The 19,376-nt window shown below is 36.1% G+C and overlaps 1 protein-coding gene across 3 annotated transcripts in view; it reads left to right on the top strand.

Annotated features, from left to right (window-relative positions):
- CSMD3 (CUB and Sushi multiple domains 3) overlaps positions 1–19,376 on the top strand; it is a 697,991-nt gene that overhangs the window by 324,719 nt on the left and 353,896 nt on the right. The gene's annotated exons all lie outside the window — the stretch shown is intronic.

The raw sequence follows: 19,376 nt of genomic DNA, 5'->3' as shown, positions 1-19,376 counted from the left end.
GTTCGAGATCAGCATCTGTTGCTCTGCACTTATCCACCAAACCAGTCATCTCATTGTAGAAGTTTGATCAGGCATGATTTCCCTTTCATAAATCCATGCTTGTTACTTTCTGACATCCTCCTGTCCTTAATATGTTTGGGAATGGTGTCTAGGAGGATTTTCTCCATCACCTTACCACAAATCAAGGTGAGGCTGACTGGTCTGTAGTTCTCTGATTTTTCAAATATGATCTAGAGTGGCCTCACAATGACATTGGTCAGCTCCCTCAGCTGTACCCATCTGTACAACTCTTCAGGCCCCACAGACTTGTCTAGATCCGATTTGTTTAAATGTTCCCTAACCTGCTCCTCCTCTAGCAAGAATAAGTCTTCCTTACTCCAGACTTTCCCTCTCATCTCAATGGTCTTATCAGTGAACACAGAAGTGAAGAAGGTATTTATTACGTTGGTCACACACAGTGTCCTTTGTCACCATGCAACCTGCCCCATTCAGTGGACAGCCCTTGTTTTCTGTCTTTTGCTGCTGACATACCTGTAGAAGCCCTCCTTGTTCCATTCATGTCCCTTGCCAGACTTAACCCCAGATGGACTTTGGCTTTCCTAAAAATTTCTCTGCATGCTCAGAGGAGTGTCTCTATACTCCTGCATGTCCTGACCCTGATTCCATTTCTCTTACACTTCCATTTTACGTTTGAGTTTGTTCAGGAGCTCCTAGCTCATTCATGCAGGCCTGTTAGTACCTTTGCTTATTTTTCTGTTCATTGGGATGAACCATTATTGAGCTTGGAGACAGCAATACTTGAAAGTCAATCAGGTCTCTGGGCTGTTCTTCTCTCCAGAACCATCTGTGTGCGATTCTTCAAAACAGAACCCTGAATATAATCTGTTCTCCTGTTAGGGTTGTGTTCTGGCCTTTTGCCTTGCCTCCCTCATGTACTCCATCAATCCATAGTCACTGAAGCCCAGGCTGCCCCAGACTTTACATTCTTGACCAACTCTTCCTTGCTTATAAGCACGAGGTTGAGCAGAATATGTCTTATGTCTTCTTTTATACTCTCAATGACCTGTGTTAGGAAGTTGTCATCAATACACTCCCTAAACTTTCTTGATGGCATGTGCCCTGCTTTGATGCCCTCCTAGGATATATTGAGGTGGTTGAAATTCCCTGTGAGGATCACTACCTGTGTATGTGAGGCTCCTCTAACAGTATATGATGGAGGAAACTCATAGACGATTCTCCCACTTCTACACTGCATTTACATGGTTTCCACCTATTTTTTTACATATATCAGGCAAGTGGGTTTTTTTGCAACTGTTTTATCCATGGCTACGTTGGAATCAACTAAAGCTTAGTTGATAAAAAGTAGAAAAACTGTAGTTCCAGGGATCTGCCTGAAAGAACATTCAAGAATATTGTGCCTCTCTGTGGTACTCTAAAGGTGCAACAGAATTTAAAGTTCTTTGCTTTGGCCTGAACTGTGATTTTGATATTATTAACCCTGTAAATCCATAAGAAACAGTCTTGTGAATAACCACACAGAAATGAGAATAAGGATTTCTCAGTTTGAACTCTACTTTACTACATCTCTTGCATCTAGTAAAGGAAATGATACTTGAATATTTTGTGGGATGTTGTACAAATTCATCAGTTAGGTTTTGGACCATGCTATGAACTTCTGGTAATTTATTCTGACATTAGGTAATGTGATCTTGTAATTTTATGTTTGCATTTTGATTATACTAAAAAAAATTTTGTATTTTCATGGCTTAATTCTCTTCCTCAGAAGCAGTGTTTTTCTACTGCTTTTCTCCTAAAAATTTAAAACCTGTTTTCCTTTCATAATTTCTATAACAGATCTGATGCTTGAGCAATATTTCTTACCAATAAACAGCTGAAAATATTTTTTAGAACTGTTTATGGTATCACATTTGTATTATTCTTTCTCAGATATGAGCTGTATGCACACAAAGCAGGTTGCAGGCTGAATTTGAGTTACTTACATCTTGCTCTAGACCAGTCTTTTTCTCAGGTCCTGTTATGACCTATTCTTCATAGGACTAGTAACATAGAGTTGGTTTATCCATAGACTAACAGCCGTTCTTAAAGGGAGAATGCAGTTTGCAACCTCTGAGATGGGAAAGAGAAGCCCAGAGCAGAAGAGTTATTTTATTTAGAAATTTCTGTAGGAAAACCATAGGTAGAAAAAACTGATGATTTCTGATGGGCTTAACCAAAACAGAAATTTTTATGGTTTTGGGTTTTTTTTTAAGCATCAGAAAAAAGTGTGGGTTTTTTTTTTCACACTGGAAGACTGATTCAGTTACATTAACTAGAGAGAAAATAGAGAAAATATTTTTCTGTGAAAGCTGCTTAAACACAAACCAAGATAACTTTATCTACTTTTTTTTAAAAAAAAAAATGGAGGTGTCTTTAAATTTCCCTGCACTAAATACCTACAATGTCTCATTTTATGACAGTAAACACTGGGTGGATTGATTTAGAATTTTTTGCTAAAGCTGGCAGCCATCACAATTTGATGTTCTAAAACATTAAGTGTCATTTCTTGAACTTAAACAATTATCATCCTGAAAGCATTTTCATATTGTTATAAACATTGCAAGATTTTCTGTATTGTGTTTTCAGAAAGACAAAACCTAGTTTTGTATGTTTTATTGCTTCCATAACTCAAATACCTACCACCGCTTGTAGTGACACAAATTCTGCAGCTGTTCCTTTACCTTTTTCAGAAAATCTTTGTCAATTTTAAAACACAGAATGAATGATACACATGATAAAATTGCAGACAGTGAGGAAAGAAAGCTGTTATCCGTTATTAATATGCATATCGTAGACAAAAACAACAAATGAAATAAAAGACATATGTACATTTGTAGATTATAAATCTGCAAATTACCTGTTTGACAGGATTGAGTGAAATCTTATGGCAGTTCTTCATTATAGGCATTCTTAAATTACAGTGCTTCAAATGCTCTAGATATTTTGCCAATATAAGAATGGTGGATTTAATTCTTTTGCTCTTACCTAATACCGACAAAAATACAAATTTTCTGTAGCGTATACAATAACGTCAGTTTGCTGTATCTTTCCGTTTTAGCTTAATAAAATGAATTAGCCTCTTTGTTAATGAAGTAGGAAGACTGTTTCCAGCATGCTACCAAAACACAATATTATTTTTTTTTGTATCTTCATCTGCTTCCTTTTCATTCATTTCTAGGTAAATTTTGGAATTTGCACAATTTTCTCAGTTTCACTTAACATAAAGGCCTATTGTTTGTTAGACAGTGAATGCCCTGGTTTGTTAGGGTTTTTTTTCTGTATATAGTACTCACAGAGCTAAACCAGATCCATTAGGCAGTGAAGGCTAGGTAACTGTCATAGCATAAGCATGCAAAAATCAGTGTAGGCCAAGAGAAAACCAAATAGTGCTGAGGTGTCCATTGTCGGTTCAGTACAAATCCTGTGGGGATTTTATTAGTAATGGCATAAATGCTGTCTCCTGGGCTGCATTAAAACCTAGTTCATGTTGTTTGCTTAAATAGCATGTGGGTTAAAAAATTGCAATTGTGACTCTTCATTTTGACCTTCAAAAGGATGGGCTACAAAATGATCTGTTTAAATTTAACAACAGGCTAAAATATCAGTGAAATCTGAATTAGGGCTAAAGTTAACCAGAGTTCAAGTCTTACGAGTTACACTTGCTGATTTTTTTCTAATCCAGTGACAGAAGCACTGTGGAAAACATCAGTGCTAGAATGACAGCTTTTCTGACAGATCTCAGCCATATTCACACTAGATAGCATTCACCACCATGCATTAAGAAGGAGAAAAATAAGCAAAAGGATTCCTTTAAAGAAAAAAGATCAAGCTACTTTCCAAAATTGAAGAAGAAATTAAATATACAAGGTCATTGTTATATCTAGATGGATCAGAAAATTAGGTCCTTGTTCTGTTAACTTTACATAGCAGGAATTTTTAAAAAGAAACTTTACATGATTACACGCTATTTTTTGTTTGTCACCATCATATTCTAAATTTTAAATTCAGTCTATTTCAAGCATAAAAGTATTCCTATTACTTGCATAAATGTATTCTTTAGAATATAGGTTTCAAAAATTTGCTAATGTCCACAATATTATCTTTTTATCTATTGTATTTTGAAATAATTTTGAAATCAATAATGATTTATGCCTGAGAGTTGGGAGATAGTTGAGTTTTGGTTTTAGATTTGTGGGGGTTTTAATTATTATTTTTGCTAGGGTTTTTTGTGGATGTCATTTATTAGGAAATACATTGTCAAAATTTTATCATAATGGCAAAGCCTACTGAAAATATGATCTCTGTTTCCAACTGCTGTAATCCTTTACTTTCTATGAAACTCTTTAAATAATTTCAAGTATCTGGGAAACACCTCACATGGTATTTTCTGCAAGTCTGAAAAAGTTTACTGAGAGAATAACTTGCAATTATTACTGAATTAATATTAAATATGGTTCTTATTTAATCACACCATATTAAGATATTCTTAATTCATTTTTATAGTCTTACATTACATTCTTCCCTTTCTTTTTCCTTATGTCATGTTGTCGCTATTTTCCTCCTGCAAAAATTTCATCTTTTCATTTCTGAGTTTTTGTGATTTTTAGTCCAGGACAAAAATAAGCAAAACAAAAAATTCAGCAAAGAACTGAGTGTTTATATTCAATTTACCACAACAGTGTTATTTTGTTGACCATGTCAAAACTGTCAGTGGAACATTTCTTAAGTTTGCTGTCAAGCCTAAACCCAGTTGCCATCCATATTTATTCATGTTAACAGTATAAATCTCAATCAGGCTGGGTGCTTTAGCACAAACTCGAGCACTCATTTCCTGAAGCCTGTTTTGGTCAGGCCTGTTGGAAAAAAACCACTGCAGCTGCTTTTAAAAGAAAATGTCTCAAAGTTGGCTTTTCCTAAGCCTAGTGTGAAGATGTACTGCAGGTGTTACAGTCAGTGAAATGATTAGAAAATATAAGCATACTTAAGCTCATTCTTAACTATATATTTTAACCGTAATCCTGTTTTTCATCCATGCAGATTAAAAAAGCTGGTACTTTATTTATCAACAGGAGATAATGTGCTTTTATTCTATACGAAACTAGAAAGTTTAAAATATTTCAGTTCTGTTCAGAACACATTCAATCTCCTTGTAGAAACATTAGTAAGTCTTAGCTACATTATTCTTTCATATTGTTCATGAACATTTTGATCAAGTTAAAAAAAAGTCTGAGTAGCGTATATACTGCAGTTTAAAAAAAAATTCTTAGAAATATATATGGAAGAAGAGGAGATTGTCTCAGCAGAGTGAGAGCATAGAAGGGAATCCAACTGTTTCTAAGATAGGAGGTCAGGAGGTTCAGCAGTGAGGGAATTGAAGTAATTGTTAAATGAGAGAATTTGGAGTAAGGAGGTATGTGCATGTGCTTTAGGTTAAGTGTTGGAGAAAAATGGTATAATAAAAGAGATGTGGAGAAAAAAAAAGTAATTTAATCGCAGAGGGATAAATGAATTGTCCTCCCATCCTGTCATTTTACTATAATTCCACTTTCATTATGAAAGGAGGACAGGTCCATTTTCTTAATTATGGTAAATTTTATCTCACTAAATATTTTCCTGCTATTTCAGTGACTATAGGAGTGATGCTTTACACACTGAAAATATGACCTACCCATAGGGAATGGGTGAGAGATCGTGCCTGTTGCAATAACCACAACAGAAGTAATTACTTCTATTTCAGCCATCAGCAATTTTAGATTCCAGCCCTACATGGAATTTCAGGTATTAACTCCACCTTTGATTAAAACCTTAGGTAGAATTAAAGGCCAAATCTGAGTTTTAGTTCTGTTTTGACTTTCTGTAAGTTCCTAAAATTGGTCTGTCTCCCGTATGCTTTAAATGCAAACATAATTTCTTATTTGTAGTTATGATGAATATCCACACCTAAGCTAGAACTTTTAAAAGACATATATGCATACGACCCAGAGACTTTTATAGGCAGTTTCCAGTGCTTGCACTGTGAGAAATTGATATGTTTCAGTCTTTTTTTGTTTGATGCATTTTTAGCACAGAGACTTGTCTGTTTCTTCCACAGCTGAGTTCACTTGGTTGCTCTTGTGAGTGATCTTTATAGTAAATTGTTCTGCTCAATATATACGTTTTTCTCATGTTTGACTGAGAAATGGAGCTGCTGGTAGTTTGTTTGTTTGTTTGTTTTCTATGAAATGCCTCCTTTAAAGGTTCATGGTGCCTTTCTGTGGTAGGTTAACCTTGGCTGGCTTCCAGGTGCCCGCAGGGCTGCTCTATCACTCCCTCTCCTCAGTGAATATACAATGAAAATACAATGAAAAATCTCATGGGTCGAGATAAGGGCAGGGAGATCACTCCTAGTTAACGTTGTTTGCAAAACAGGCTCCACTTGGGAAAATTAATCTACTTTATTGCCAATCAAATTAGAGTAGGATAATGAGAAATAAGAACAAGTTTAAAGTAACAACTTACCCCCACCACGCCCTTCTTCCCAGGCTCAACTTCACTCCTGACTTCTATACCTCCCCCCCCCGAGCAGTGCAGGGAGGACAGAGAATAGGGGTTGCAGTCAGTCCATAATGCTTTGTCTCTGCTACTCTTTCCTCTTCATGCTCTTCCCCTGCTCCAGCATTGGGTCCCTCCCACGGGCTGCAGTTCTTCATGAACTGCTCCAGCATGGGTCCCTTCCATGGGGTGCAGTCCTTCAGGAGCAGACTGCTCCAGCGTGGGTCCCCCACAGGGTCACATGTCCTGCTAGCAAACCTGCTCCAGTGTGGGCTCTTCATGGGGTCAGTTTCTTTCTGGGCATATCCACCTGCTCTGGCATGGGGTCTTCCATGGGCCACAAGGTGGATATCTGCTCCAGCATGGACCTGCATGGGCTACAGGGGTCAAACTGCATCACCATGGTCTTCTCCACAGGGTGCAGGATAACCTTAGCTCTGGTGCTTGGAGCACCTCCTCCTTCTCCTTCTTTACTAACCTTGATGTCTGCAGGGCTGTTTCTCTCATGTTTTCTCACTTCTCTCCTCTCCTTCAGCTGCTGTTGTGCAGAATTTGTTACCCTTTCTTAAATATTTTGTCACAGAGGCACTACCAACATTGCTGGTTTGCTCAGCTTTGGCCTGTGACAGGTCTGTCTTTGAGCCACCTGGAACTGGCCATGTCTGACTTGGGGGCAGCTCCTGATCAGTTCTCATAGAAACCATCCCTGCAGTCCCTCCCCGCTACCAAAACCTTGCCGTGTAAACTTAATACACATTGACAATGCAAAATCAAGGTAGTGATTGCAGGAACATCCACTGAGACTTCAGTTGCTAATATCGCTACTGTGTTTCTTCAGGATGTGTAGCTGCTTGTCAAGTTAGGCTGACATCAGTTAGTGACCTTTCTGTTTTCTCTGGAACAGACTACCTACCCTCAGTGGGATGAAAAAGGGCAAACTTCCATGCTGCATGAAAGGATATCCTTTTTGGCTAACTGCTGAATGGAAGAACAGAAGCAGGGGCAAGTTAATTAGAAATCCTCAGCCACTTCCTATGATTGCAGTCATCTTGCTATTGAAGCACAATGATTTTTTTTTTTTTTTTCAACTCTGATAGAGAGCTTAGTTTTATGAGGGAAGGATGAATATTATTTTTTCATTATTTGTTTTCTGTATTTGTTGATTTTTTCTGCTTATAACTATCATTATCTGTTTATAATGGTCTTGGCAAGTCATACTTTTTTAGGCTATTTGAAGCACTGTTTTCTCCCTGTCTGAGGAAGTAAAAAAAAAAGTCTTTAGAGCAAAAGGGCACACAAAGTTTCAAGGTTTTCCTAACACATCTTCTTGGAAAGTAATAAAATGGACTGATTTTTTTTTCTACAAAAATAGCCTTTCAAAAAGTAGAAAATGGAACTCATAGAACATTATGTATTTAAAGTTAATTTAAATACAATGGTTTAAGATTACTTTTGTTTTCTTTAGAAATATTCTTAGATTTGAGCCTTACTCTAATATGCTTTTGCTACTAACTCTGCTGTATGATCTTTTAGTCTCAGCTTTTTTTATTTGTTATTTACAGAGATGACGTTATTAATGAAATATATTTCACCTCCTTCATAACATCAGAAGCTTAACTAAATTGCTATAAAACCTTTTAAGCTTAAGATCTATGTTTTCAAAGATACATAGCATTAATGCTCAAATGCCACTAAAAATCAGTGAGGAAATGAATTCCAAATACAATAAATCTTGAAGAAAACCTTCCTAGAAAGTACAAATCCCTCTATTAGGAGAAAAAAATGGCCTAGAACATTACTAACTCTTGTTGTTTTTCACACTTATATTTATCTGGGAGTGCCATTCATCCACAATTTTCTCAAAGTAACATTGGAGAATGTTTTTCTAAGACTTATGAAACATATGCAAAAGACTAGATTAGGCAGGAGGAACCAGAGTTGGGATTCTGGAATATTAACAGTTATCTGATCAGGTGAATGGGCAAGTACTGTGCATTGCCACTGTAAAAATGATGTTACTGAGAAAAAGAATTCCAAACACTGTTGTAGCCTTGGTACATCTGGTGAACAGGTCAAAAACAGACCTATGTTGTGAGTTTAAATGCCTTAGTGATTAAGTCATGTCTACCTATGATTTTATGGATCACATCTTCAAATTTGAGAAATCCATTTATGTTGTGTTTTGGACCTAGTCTTAAACCTCATCAGTGATTTATATGTTTTTGTGAGGAAACCCACAGATGTCAATTGACCTGTTGGAATTGGTCCAGAGAAGGGCCACAAAAATGATCAGAGGGCTGGAATACCTTTCCTATGAAGAAAGGCTGAGAGCTGAGATTGTTCAGCCTGGAGAAGGCTCCAGGGAGACCTTATTGTGACCTTTCATCACATAAAGGGAGATTACAAGAAAGATTGAGGAAGACCTTTTGCCAGGGCATGTAGTGAGAGGACAAAGGATAACAGGTTTAAACTGAAAGAGGGTAGATTTAGATTGGATATAAGGAAGACATTTTTGACTATGAGAGTGATAAGGACAGGTTGCCCAGAGAAGTTGTGGATGCCCCATCCCTGGAAGTGTTCAGGTTGGATAGGGCTTTGAAAACCTGATCTAGTGAAAGATGTCCCTACACATGCAGGAAGGGTTGGACTAGATGATCTTTAGAAGTTCCTTTCAATGCAAACCAATCTATGATTAGTACTTACATTTATAAAGTGCTTGTGTATATATATTTAAAGATTTTATGCTTAATTTAGTATTTATGCATGACTTTAAAAAAAAATCACAAACCAAACATGCTTTACTGGCTTTTGTAAACTTTAATTTATTAGCATTTTGAGCTCTGGTATACAACTTTTCGTTGAATATTAATGTTTAGAGGTACTTCAAAACTGTTTTCTCCTGTTTGTTTACAGCTGGCCTTGTTACCATTCTGAATTTTGGCAGCCTAAGAAAACAAATGTGATCCTAGGTTAGCTATGTCCAGCTTCCTAATATGGATATACATTTCTTTTTAACCACATAGCCGTGTGTTTCTATAGCTCATAAGCTGTAATCAATTGCATCTTCTCTCACCTTTCTCTAAAGTCTACCATTCCTTTCACTCATTCCTTGTGCTACTATATCAAATGCTTTCCAGGCAGGGATTTGTGTTCAGCTAGAGGTAATAGGAAATAATTAGCACATATGGAAGAGAGAAACTTCATGCAATCAGTGTTATCTACCTTTAGCCAACAAAAGGTTAATTGCCATAGGTGGTAGACTTTTTATTTTAAACTTTCTCTCCAGTTAACGAAGAGATATTAGATTCGCTAGAGGTACAAATCCTAATGTACTGATTAATTATCTATCCTAAGAGGAATGTCCAAAATAGGACATTAGATTAATTTCTCTCCAAATAGCTTATCTGTAGAAAAGCACTAGCTGTGAGGGTAGTAAGTGACCATTTTTGAATAAATGCCTAAATTTTAATTGATTCAGTTTTCAGAAAATCACAGAATAGTTGAGGTTGGAAGGGACCTCTTGTCCTACACCCTTGCTCAAGAAGGGCCACTTAGAGACAGTTGCCCAGGACCGTCTCCAGATGGCTTTTTGATATCTCCAAGGAAGGAGACTCCACAACTGCTCTGGGCAACCTGTGCCATTTGCTCGGTCACTGTCACAGTAAAAAACCTGTTTCCTGATGTTCAGACAGAGCTTCTTGTGTTTCAGTTTGTGCCCATTGCCTCTGCCCTGTTAGTGAAAAGAGCCTGTCTCTGTCCTCTTTGCATTGTCCCTTCAGGTATTTATATAAATTAATAAGATCCTCTGTGAGCCTTCTCTTCTCTAGGCTGAACAGTCCCAGATCATTCAATCTTTCCTCATAGGAGAGATGCTTTAATCTCTTAATCATTTCTGTAGCCCTTCATTCGATTTTCTCCAGTATGTCCAAGTATCTCTTGTACCGGGGAGTACTGGACACCACATCCAGATGTCTCTCACCACAGCTGAGCAGAGGGTAAGGATCACCTCCCTCGATCTGATGGCAATACTTTTTCTAATGTAGCTGAGGATACTAATTGCTGCCTTTGCAGCAAGGGCGCATCACTAGCTCATGTTCAATCTGCTGTCCACCTGGTCGCTCTGGATGGAAGCATAACCATCTGGCATACTAGCCACTGCTCCCAGTTTGGTGTTGTGGCAAACTTGCTGAGGGTACGCTCTGCCCCATCATCTGGATCACCCATGAAGATGTTAAACAGGACTTGTCCCAGTATTGACTGCTGGGATACACCACCCTTTATTTGCCTTCAACTAGACTTTGAGCTGCTGATCACCACCCTCTGGGTCCATACTTTCATCCAGTTTTCGGTCTACCTCACTGCCTGTTCACTCAGCTCATACATCAACAGCTCGTCTATGAATATCTTATGGGAGACAAAGTCAAAGGCCTACATGAAGTCCAGGTGGACAATATCCATTGTTGTCATCTACCAGGCTAGTCATTTCATCATAGAATTTTATTAAAGTTGGTCAAGCAGGACTTCCCCTTAGTAAAGGCGTGCTGCCTACTCCTGATGATTTTCTTGTCCTTAGTGTTCCTGGAAATGGTTTCCAGGACTAGCTGCTCCATGGTAGTATTAATGTTAAATAAAATTATACCTCAGTATAAATAATTAAAATAAAATTATACTTGTCTTCTAATAAATGATGGATTCAATATACTTTTCTACTGAAACTATTCTTCTATAATTGAATATATAATAACACAATTATTTTGATAGAGGGACCTGTGATTCTACGGAAGATTATGGAGGTAAAGCCTATCAATCAGACAGCAGCATTTCATTAGCTTATACCATCAGATAAAGTGCATATCATTTACTTATTGGGAGGTAGTCAGATATCCTCATCACAAAAGCAGTTAACCATCCTGAGGGCATATGAGTACACACAGATATAAACAGAATATGTTTTCTTTTTCTTGCCTGGTTTCATTTCTACCAGTGAAGAAGGCAACCAAAGAATTCCTTTTGATTGATGAGCAAAGGGTGGGCATGACATTATTAGCAGTCTATGGGTGTTTTTTTTCTAGAGTTAATACTGAAAACTGATGAAAGTAGATATCTTGTGGATATTTTTCAGTGAGGTGAATTTCTTGATGTTGCTAGTATGTTTGGATCATTCATAGTGTGGTTTTTTGAAAATAATGCTTGCAGAAATACATTTCTTTGTAGATCAGTAATAGATATTCTGTCAATAGAGAGGTGACCAGAATTTCAGGGTCCAACCTTTCCTTCTCTCGCTGTCTTCTAGGTACAAAAGTCATTCTTGCATCATGTTAATTATGAACTAGTAATTTTCTTCAGCGTCTAGATCAAAAATTTTATCTTCTTTTCTGGTAATGAGTGAAATTAATTTTATGTACAACCATTAGTAATTTTTAGAAACATAATGAGCCAGTATTTGCAAAGCTTAAGATATTTGATGTGAGAAAATATGGCAAAATCCAATCTGAAATAATTACTTAGAGGTAAAAAAAGCCCTTAAGCCACAACACAATATTCAGTTTCACAAGATAAAAGTTATATAGTTATTTGTATTGTTGGGAACATGGTAAACACAGTGCCTTAAGTAAAACCCACTGTGTTTGTTTCATGATTTATTTTGCACTCCTTTATTTACTTCTGTGAATGCTATATTGATGAATGAAATTGTATAATTATTATTTCTTTTTGTTTCTTTGTAGAAGGCCTTATTTACAAGACAATTTCCTTTTTTTGTAGAATATTTCTTTTTATTGGGACTGCAGAGGTTGATAAAACAAAGACTACATTCCTCTGCTTAATCAATCTCAGAAACTCTTCTTGTGAATGCAGTTCAACACAGTACAGATCATACTTCTATGTAAGCAGGAAACTGCAACATGAAAAAGAAAAATACGATCTCTTCATGTTGTTATTTTAATGTACTATCCTTCCATTTTAAGACTTTCCAGTAGTATTTGTTTTCAGGATAGGGAAGGACTATACCTTTATTTTCAATTATTGTGGCCCCAAAGTAAATAATTCTAAATGACCTTTGTAAATAGTTGATCACAGGATTAGCCTCTATGGAAAATTAAGTGATATTTAGCATTAGTACTGGAGTTAAAAAAATCCAAACCAGAACAAAACAAAAAAACTCTTTTAAAGAAATGTATGGAAGAAATTACATGATGTGTTTACCAATGACTCTGCAAGGCAGAATTCATCTGCTGTCTGTAGGATTAAGATTACTGGCAACCATTGACGTATAATATTCCAAGATAACCCTTCCTGGTCTTCAGTTGCCTTCCCAAAAGAGCACAGTTCTCCTGAAGATCCTGTAACTGCCAGGATTATGTGGATCTTTTGATTGCTTTACAGCATCTCAGGTGGTACTATTTAAATATATTTATGTGAGTGAATATTTTTAGACGTCCACAGTGTAGAAATCCATCTATAGATGCCTAGTCTCACTTTATAGTCGAGGAAGAGAAATAGGTACTTCTAAGCTGTGGTTGATCTAGTAATGTTTGTTATCTACCTTTTGATGAAATAGATTACACTCTAGACATGTTTTTTTTCACTGGTCATGAAAAAGCCTACATCAAAATGTGTGTACTGTAGAAGTCCACAGTTAAGTATGATGAATTCTATTGCCAACAAGTGGACTCAACAATATGAAAGGAACTTTCCTGTTCAGCTAGAGAGTATTTGTCTCCTGGAATTGTCTTAGTTTTGTGTCACCTTTTTTTCCTGTAATGTTCTAGAAATCTCCAAGTTTCCTTTCTCCTTTTCTTCACACTCCCCCCATTTTCTCATCCCCTCTGATACTCAAATATTAAATTAAATTTGAAAGGACAGAAATGCTTAATATTTAGGCTGTTTCACTTTGGGTTGCATTTTCTTCATGTAATAGGTGACTACCAAAGAGCCAATTAAACAGTTGTTATGCTACACAGCAGTTCTTGGGTATTTGGAGTTATTGAATTATATGCGATGTGCAGCCAAATAGTATGTAATATTGCTGCATTCTTGGCAGGATGTTTTAATTCAAATTTGTTTCTTAATATTATATAAGATATAACTTGTTTAACCTATTTTAATACTTAATTTTTAAGTACACTTCTGAGGAGCAAAGATTCATAACCTCTTTAGTAACTTCATCGTTATTTTACTTGTAAAATGTCAAATTTTCTAGAGTGAAAACATTACTATACATCTGAAAATATTTTTAGCTTTAGGATAACAGATGCACATATGGAAATACGTACAGCTTTAAATCTTTACACTTCCCCTTCAGAAATAGTTCTGAAGCACATATACTTGCTTCTGTTACACACCATGCTGCACGGTATGTTTTGAAATTTTAAAAAGTTGAGTATTTCACCTGGAACACTACTTTCCTTGAAAAATCTTTGGGGATCTAGTTCCATCAAGAACTGGACACACAGTCGTATCAAGCAATTGTCTGGAAAGGTTGCTGTCTGGAACACATCCTCCTAAGCATGTTCTGTCATTGAAGAGTTGTACAAAGATCTTAAGTTAGCCATTAACTATTCAATAGAGTCTTCTCCCATTACTTCTGAGCTGGGTAACAGCCTTAGTTTTGCTCAAGTAGAGGATTCCAAAGGATATATTCCAAGGCACAGAAAGGAGCTACATCAACAGCAATTCTTTTAGAAATTAGATCTCTGGTCCCATTTCTTCCTTTGGAAAGGTCCCTGCAAAATTATTAGAAACCAAAGTACACCATCATAATTTTCAGAAAGTTATTTTTCAAATAGGACATTTTTTTTTTTAATATAGCTTGGACATTAATCCTTAATATTACCATCTTTTTTGGTTTATTTGCTTCTGGGTTTATAAATTTAATACAATTTTGCAATTATATTTTTTTTTATTGCTTCTGGGTTTATAAGCAGCAAAAGCAGACAAGGACATAGAAAGACTACTGTCTTCCATTTAGCTACTTTCATTTTTATTTTACTGAATAATGAGTGCACAGCTCAGTACATTTTATTTTAAATAAATTTATTGTTTATGTATATGTGTATATGGAGGAAAAGTAAAGATTCCTTTTTCCTGATAGTAGTGTCTAAGGACATGTTTAATAATATCCTCTGAAACAAAATTCAAAATATGATTAGTTTGTATTAGGATAATTATAGTAGTCTGCTACCTGCTGGACACATCACAAAAGCTACTATAAAGGTACAAATTTCAGGGACTACTGCATAGCTCTTTCTGAAAAAGAAGAGAATAATAATAATAGTGTTGCTTAATTTCAAGTAAACATGTTCTTCTCAGTTCTGAAGCCATATAGATATGTTTCTGCTATCATTAGTTGACTTGTAATGTGTGAAATTACAGATAATGACTATGGCAGTAAACTGTCCCAGATGGAATTCTGCATCTTTGAAATTTCCCTCTCGTGCCTGCCTTCCAGAACCTACTTTTGTAGTATCATCCTCTTATTCAGAGTCTTGTAGTTCAGGCAAATCATTAGTGAAATATTTTCGTTCATAGTACTGTTCCCTGAATGTATACCTGACTGTTTAAAAATATTTTGTGGTCCCTCTGCGTTTTTTTTTTCCTGTTTTAAATGAGATTGTGGGGCAGGGCATAAATACAGTAAATACATAAATACATTTTATACATGATCACTGTTTACATGGATCAGTAGAAACAATGGATCGTATCTCATTTATGTTAATGATGCATATATCTTGCTCTGGGAAACTGTAAAAAAGACTGCTTGAATTTATAGAGCAAGAAAAATGCCTGTCCCTGTGCTTCTGATTACTGTGCATCTACTAACCAGAGCAATAGTACAATTTAGTAATGCTAATCTGGTTTAAAAACTGTAAAAAGTAATAAACCAGCACAGTTTTCCCTAAAGTGTTTATTCTTACAAACAATAGCAGACTAAAATGTAGAATTACCTTGAGGTTTTGCTCTAGTGTTAAACTGATTCAAGGATGCCACCTACCTTTGGTCTGCCATTTACAGCTTTTTCAGAAAAACAAAAAAAAAAAAAAAGAAAACTCTAGATGACTGGTAAAAGCAGAGGTTTTGACAGGTTTATTAAAAACTTTTCAGTTATTTACTCACCTTACCTAAATCTCAGTTTTTATTTTTAAAGGTTCCATCAGGCTCAAGTTTAAATGCTGGTATCATCAAAACACTTTTTTCAGTATTCTAAAAGGAATAATCAATAAAATGAGTATTGGTAAATCCAGCCTTTGGTTCTGATCAAATTATATCTGACATTGTAAAACAAGGACTCTGAAAATATATCTTATCACTAAGAGTACTTATTTTCTTGCCGTTCAGGCATATTTGCAATGATTTCAAGTACAGTTTGTAATGTACGTTGGGTACTTCACATGTCAAAGATAAATGGCAGAGGATGAATTTCCAAAAAATATACACAGTTGTTTTTCAGTTACAACACACAAATGCTTGTGCATTACATTTGTGCTAAATTAGTTTACCGCCACTTGCATGTTGCATATTGACAGCTCTGCTGTTGCTCTTGCTCCATTTGTGCAAATTTCCTTAAAATTAAATGTCTTCAATTGTCAATCAACAAGAATATTTGCCAAATAAATGGCAAGTTTACTGTGCCAAATCCAAAGTTTCTACTGTAAATCAGCTCATGTTTGGTATGTTGAACCTGAGTTGAAATGGGTTGTTTATTAGTAAGTTACATATGGTTGCTTGCTTACCCTTTAATGATCTGGAGTTATGAAATATTTAATTTGTACTATAATGTGTCTGGAGTAGTTACTGGTAGCTGTTTCTAATCCTTTTTCAGCAGAGATATCCATGGTACACAAAATGTTTTGCTGGCTCAAGCAGTAATATTTCACTTTTTTCTTATATGTGAAACTTGATCCTATTAGAAGGTTACCATTTCTGCTTTTTGTTTTGTTTGGGGGGTTGTTCTGTTTTGTTTTGGTTTTTACTACTAGCAGTTTTGTACAAAGTTGCAGTCCTGAAACATTTAAGATGAAATCACAGTGATACAACTGCAAGAATAAGATTATCACATGTTAACATTTCAAATTTTGACCAGAGTTGTTTAACATCTTTGTTGACAACATGCATAATGGGATTGAGTGCACCCTCAGCAAATTTACTCACACCAAGCTGTGTGGTGTTGACACTCTGGAGGGAAATGATGTCATCCAGGGGGACTTTGACAGGCTGGAGAGGTGACCCTGTCTGAACATCATGAAGTTCAACAAGGCCAAGTGCAAGGTCCTGCACCTCAATTGGGGCAATCCCAGAACAAACACAGGCTGGGCAATGAATAGATCGAAAGCAGCCCTGTGGAGAAGGACTTGGGGGTATCGATGGGTGAAAAACTGAATATGAGCCAGCAAAGTGTGCTCACAACCCAGAAAACCAATCACATCCTGGGCTGTATCAAGGGAAGCGTGGCCAGCAGTCAAGGCAGGTGATTTTCCCCCTCGACTCCACTCTGATGAGACCAAACCTGCAGTGCTGCATCCAGCTCTGGGGCCCCCAGCACAAGAAAGACATGAAGCTGCTCGAGCAGGTCCAGAGGAGGGCCATGAAGATGATCAGGGGGCTGGAGCAACTCCCCTATGAGGACAGGCTGAGAGAGCTGGGCTTGTTCAGCTTGGAGAAGAGAAGGCTCTGGGGAGACCTTCTAGCAGCCTCCCAGTACTTCAACAGGGCCTACAGAAAAGGTGGGGAGGGACTCTTTACCAGGGAGTGTAGTGATAGGATGAAGGGTAATGGTTTCAAGCTAAAAGAGGGAAGATTTAGATTAGATATTAGGAAGAAGTTCTTTCCTGTGATGGTGGTGAGGCACTGGAAAAGGTTGCCCAGAGAGGCTGTGGCTGGCCCCTCCTTGGCAGTGTTCAAGGCCAGGTTGGATGGGGCTTTGAGCAACCTGGTCTGGTGGAAGGTGTCCCTGCCCATGGCAGAGGGGTTTGAACCAGATGATCTTTAAGGTCCCTTCCAACCCAAACCATTGTAAGATTCTATGATTTTTATAGCTAGTTACTATAATATAATTTTTAAAATGTATATTCTTAAATTTTGAAAGTTATTAATTAATTCATTGCTACTTATTGTCTTAAAAATGTAACTTTCACAAGACAGAACTAGACTAATTACGCTTGTGTGGCTTTATACAAGTACACTTTTCGAAGTCATACCTATCCCATTATCAAAGTTTTAGGTGACTTAGAGAGTGGGCCAGAAATCTTTTAATAAAATATGCTTCTCTGAAAAATGTTAATGCAGCAAACCCAAGTAATTTTTTTTTTTTTTTTTTTTTTTATGTACATCTCAGAAAATGATTTCTGATTGAAGAAGAGTGAGGGAATAATCAGAGCAGCCAATAACCTGCTGGATCTCAACAGAATTATCAATAATTTGTGGATTCCACAGAGACTAGTGGAAAGATTCTAGCCAGAGCCTGATTTGAACAAAAAAATCAAATTTAGTTATTTTTTCATGTTCTGCAGTATTCCTCAATGAATCAGATATTTTTCATAGAGTTATCTTACTTATTTAATTGTGAGCATCGTTAAAAAATAATCAATAAGATCTTACATTTCTGTGGTGAAATGAAGAAAATATTTTGAACCTTAATCATGTGAGTGAAGTGGGTTTTTTTTCTGGTCAGCCCTAATTAAAAAAAATGTATCTTGAAACACTTGTAAAGGAACTTATATTTTCCTTAACCTCTATTCTTCCCTCCAATGAAATACACATAGCATGGAATATTGTTGATTGTGCTAAAAATAAGTTGGTTTAGCTTTCTGACACTGCTTATAAAGACAAGTACTTCAACTACAGAAAGATAACACTTTGTACCAATTTGGTGGTACTCAATGAATATAAAATATCTGGAAGGATATTAATTTAAAAAAATTATTACCATTGCACTTACCAAGAAATATATGAGAACGATACTTCTTTTTGTGTTTTATGGAAAACAGGATTAGAATTTAGGTGGATGAACTAATTATGCAGTTTTTCTTAAATTTTTTTGATTCCTTGTTATTATGAATATAAATTTTACTTTTCTGTGCTCTAGCACTTAAGTATTGATATTATTGCAAAATGTATTTTACTGTTAATAAGTGAAATACACTTTCAACCTGAATTCAATACTAATACTATTTGCACAGAAACTCCTATGTTTTATTGTGGAACCTTTGTCCTGTTCTGATGTAACTGCACATCTAATTGCACATAATTTAAATGTGGATGAAAACTGGAGACTCTTTTTTTTTTATTCTCTTTTTTTTTTTTTTAAATATTATATGAAATATATCTCAGCCTTAAATCTAGTTAAGGGTTTCAATTTAAATTCTTATATCTAGGCTTACAAATTTTATGTAGAACAACACAGAATATCCAGAATTTTTATTATTTTTTTTTTACACTAAGATGATTAATGTGTCGTTTTGTCTGCTTTACTCACAGAAATTGAGCCAATCAGCTACTTGCCTACACAATTTTTCTGGTCCTCTCCATCTGGGCCCTCTTAACTCTCTGTACTTGACTATTCTCTGGAGTATGACACACACATACATTCACACACACGCACACACACGCATTTGTATATGTGATTATGCCGAACTGGCTGTTCTTCAGTGTACTTATGTTCCCACTTACACCTTTAAAGAAAATTGTTTCTTATCCCTCTGGAACAAATTACAATCCTCAGAACATACATCAGTTTCTCCAACTTGCCTGTACTGACTTTTGTTCATAGAAGTGTGTCCTTCAAACAATTA

This window comes from Leptosomus discolor, chromosome 5 (genome assembly GCF_034619465.1).
Source record: "Leptosomus discolor isolate bLepDis1 chromosome 5, bLepDis1.hap2, whole genome shotgun sequence".
NCBI classification, from domain to species: domain Eukaryota; kingdom Metazoa; phylum Chordata; class Aves; order Leptosomiformes; family Leptosomidae; genus Leptosomus; species Leptosomus discolor.
This window is presented reverse-complemented; position numbering and strand designations above follow the sequence as displayed.